The sequence below is a fragment of the Schistocerca piceifrons genome, chromosome 3 (genome assembly GCF_021461385.2).
Source record: "Schistocerca piceifrons isolate TAMUIC-IGC-003096 chromosome 3, iqSchPice1.1, whole genome shotgun sequence".
NCBI classification, from domain to species: domain Eukaryota; kingdom Metazoa; phylum Arthropoda; class Insecta; order Orthoptera; family Acrididae; genus Schistocerca; species Schistocerca piceifrons.
The window spans coordinates 779473271-779477346 of NC_060140.1; the positions used below are offsets into that span (position 1 = coordinate 779473271).

Genomic DNA, 4076 nt, shown 5'->3' on the forward strand with positions numbered 1-4076 from the left:
ATTAGAGCAAGAGCACTTCTCGTTGTTCTACCTCAAAGGCGTGGCATTTGAAAACTTCGTTACTGGAACGATGCGGTATATCCAGAATGAGCAGGACAAGGATCCAGATTTAGTCAAAATTAAAGAAAAATTGAAGTATCCGACGCAGGCCTGCGTAAGACAGCACTACCTCTTGAGAAAAGGGATTCTGTTTTATAGGGCAAACGTTAATGATTCGCCGGGGGTGGTGTGCGTACCAAATAAGTTAATAAATAAGCTTATTTGGTACACACACCTAAGTTACGCACATTTCGGTCCAGGAAAATGTTTTATGAAAATGAGGAGTGTCTGCTACTTTAAAAACATTGAGAGACGCATACGGAAAGTGCTAGCCATCCGTAAAAACTGCCAAAAGGCGAAATCCATAACTGTAGGAACCCAGGATCCTTTATACCCCATTATTCCTGAGAAGTGAAGGCATATGGCAACGACGGATTTAATGGGACCATTACCCAAGACATCGAGGGGCCATCGATATATATCAGTAGTATTGGAGCTGACATCTAAATTTGTGACGTTGACACCACTAAAAAGGGTGACTGGTGCAACTATAAGTAGAGCTTTGTGTAGAGACTTCATAAACAAGAGGGAACTGTAGATTGTGTCATCTTAGACAATGGCCCTCAATATAAACCTGAGGTATGGAGAAGAACACTAAGGAGATATAAGATAAAGCCCATATTTACTAGTAGGTTTCGCCCGAGTTCGAACCCCGCAGTCAGAACTACGAAAGATTCGGGCAATTTATGTAGATTATACTGTGGAAAGAATCAAGCTAGCTGGGATGTGTTTCTTAAAGATTTTCAGGATGTGATAAACGATCGTCCCCACAGTACTACACTGATGCCACCAATGATGGCTCTGAAGAATAGGGACCCTCCAGATAAAATTCGAGGACTGATCGATTTTCCACAAAGGACGCGCCGACAACATAAAGTCTTAGTGGAGGAGGCTTTGCGCAATATTCGGGTAGCTGGAGAGAAGCGCATGGTGCGCGCAGACCAAAAGGCGCACGTAACGGAATTTGTAATTGGACAAAAAGTCTTAGTTAAGTCTTATAGATTGTCCAACAAACAAATGAAGCTGAGTATGTATAAGAAGACTAGCGCACGCAAATGCGGTTGAAATTGAGTCTGTCAAAACAGGAAACTCTTTGGGACTACATCATGCTCAGCCATCTCAAGCCATTTATAGAAGAAGTAGGGAGAATTGAAGGGAGCTTGTATGGAAGAAGTATAGTATTCTATAGTTAGCAAATAATTATTACACTGAAGGGATCTGTAGATTTATCAAAATTTTTATAATATTATCATGTTAAAAGAGGTACTATAGTACATAAAATGGCAGGATGTCGTGGATAAGAAAATTAGGGTATGTTTCTTGGTAGGTTATAACTATGTGCAAAGCAAGATGAGCGTACAATTTTAGAAGGTGTTTAGATTTTAAGATGTGCTATCTGTCCATGAAGGAATAAAGTGAAATTGAGAGACGCGTGGTACTGCAAAAATGTTGTAAATATGTGTGAATAGATAAAAAAAATCGTTAACCAATTGAGGTGGAACGTATTAGGAGGAACGTCAGAAAAAAATTTTGAAATGAATGTCTATTTTACATGTATAGCAATGGGATCATAACTGAGTGACTTGCTGATAGGGTTTGCGGTGACCTACAGGTGCGTCGTCCAAGTATGAAATGTCTCCATTAAGAGAAACGAGAATTTACTAGGTGGCCAGCTCCACGTGGTTACGCAAGAGCGCACCGTTATTTGTATAGGAATGTTGTACTTATGCTGTTCAAAGAGACGGAATAATTGGGTACATGATGGCCAGTTCTGCGGAATTCCGTATGAGCGCACTGAAATATTATTTGAGTGTTAAGAGACATGAAATGGAAGTGTAATAAGGGGATATAGGCACGTAAAATGTAATAGAGGAAAAGTACGAAGCTGTACGTTCAAAGCACATGACACAGAGGGTAATACACCTAAGGACATGGCAGTCGTGTTGATGAGCAGTGATTTTATGTAATGTACTAAAATCTTTATATTTCCAGGTACCACTAGTAAAATAAAAAGTTAAGTTTATTAAGGTGAAAAAAAAAGAGACCACCAGAGAAAGGTAACAGCAGTAAATCCGAAAAAGGGGGGCAGCGACAGAGAAGGTAGTACTGAGTAAGACCATGAGAAAAGGTACGTAAAAATATGACTAAAGAAGCTTGCAGTAATTTATACTAAACTTCCTATGTAGCTTATAATTGTCCACAGGAAACAAGTCGAAGCATGAAATGGAGAAGAGGCCCACCCAATCATTCATTTTTGTATGTTTGTGTGTGCAGACGTGCACTTTATTGTTCACAGATATTCACGACGACATCCACGACGAAACCAAGATCCACGAGATCGGACGATCTTGGGATACACAACGACAGAGTAGTTTTCTTTGAATAGTGGGGTAGTTAGACTTATATAAATATCCTACTGGCAAGTAGTTAACAGTAGTGTAACAAATAGTTAACAAGTAGTTTGCAATTATTAACATTGGGTCTGGTGATGACTATAATGCTGCGGTTGTATGGATAACTAATGAACATGTATTTTTTATAGGTATACAGATACTGACAGATATTTAGTAATTACAGTACGTAGGTTGAGGTGTGTTCTTTTATTAGTAACATTAAGTCTGTACACGAAAAAATTTTTTATCAAAAATAATAATATGATAATTAAATGGACACCCTAGCTGCAAACAGGTGTTGATGTACTTCGTTGGGGACATGCTGAAAATGTGTGCCCCAACCGAGACTCGAACCCAGGACCTCCTGCTTACATGGCAGACGCTCTATCCATCTGAGCCACTCTTTTATTTATTTTTTTTTTAATCTCATTTTGTTCGCTTTCGTTCGTTGCATCTGCTCGGGGCGGACGTCGGTAGGCATCCATTTAAGTTCGTTGTTGATCGATTAACTCAGTTTTTTTTAATTACAAAGGACTGCTAGCCCTCTGACCGAGCTCGCTGAGCTACCTTGCCGGCACCGCACTCAGGGCACAGAGGATAGAGTGCCTGCAGGGACTTATCCCTTGGACGCTCCCCGTGAGACCCACATTCCCAACATGTCCACACCACTACATTCGTAGTGCGCCTAATAGATGTTTGCCCATCATACTCATTACTCGTGGCAGATTAATCTACCAAGTCCCGTACGAGTTCGGGCATAGCGTGTGCGTTCGAACACAAGAAGGTCAATGGCCGGGAAGCCATATTTTAACTATACATGACGGTAGTACCTGTTCCCGAAGAACCGTTACCGTAGATGACCATGCCACGAGTAATGAGTATGATGGGCAAACATCTATTAGGCGCACTATGAATATAGTGGTGTGGACATGTTGGGACTGTGGGTCTCACGGGGGAGCGTGCAAGGGATAAGTCTCTGCAGGCGCACTATACTCTGTGCCCTCGGTGGCTCAGATGGATAGAGCGTCTGCCATGTAAGCAGGAGAACCCAGGTTCGAGTCCCGGTCGAGGCAAACATTTTCAACATGTATCCAATGAAGTACATCAACGCCTGTTTGCAGCTAGGGTGTCCATTTAATTATCATTTTATTTCTAGCAAAGCTGCATGGTCATCTACAGTAACTGTTCTTCGGGAACAGATAGTACCGTCATGTATAGTTAAAATAATAATAGTAAATGCGTGAGTGTCTTGGCTAATAATACAAATAGAACAATAATAAATGGAAAGGTAAATGACCTCACTAGTGAGTGTATCTTAAAATTTTATATTTCATAAATGTCAATAAATTGTATTATGTATTGTGTAGTATTTGTTGTAAATTGGAAACTAATTGTGGGCGTTAGTGGGCACAGGACGCGCAAAAAATTTTGTGAGACACATAGGCAACAACATGATGTGTGGATGGAACGGGAGGCTAACGGGAAGCCGTCTGTAAACCAAAGCCCGGTCGCGGACGTGGGCAAACAGCTGGGCTATTCATCGGCGACCTGAAGATCTCGGGCGGCAGACAATGACGGCGCAGG

The 4076-nt window shown here is 41.2% G+C and overlaps 1 non-coding gene across 1 annotated transcript; it reads left to right on the forward strand.

Moving 5' to 3' along the window:
- Nucleotides 1-3490: 3490 nt before the first annotated feature.
- Nucleotides 3491-3565, forward strand: Trnat-ugu. The gene has a single exon. It is a non-coding gene; the product is annotated as a tRNA-Thr (tRNA).
- Nucleotides 3566-4076: the final 511 nt, after the last annotated feature.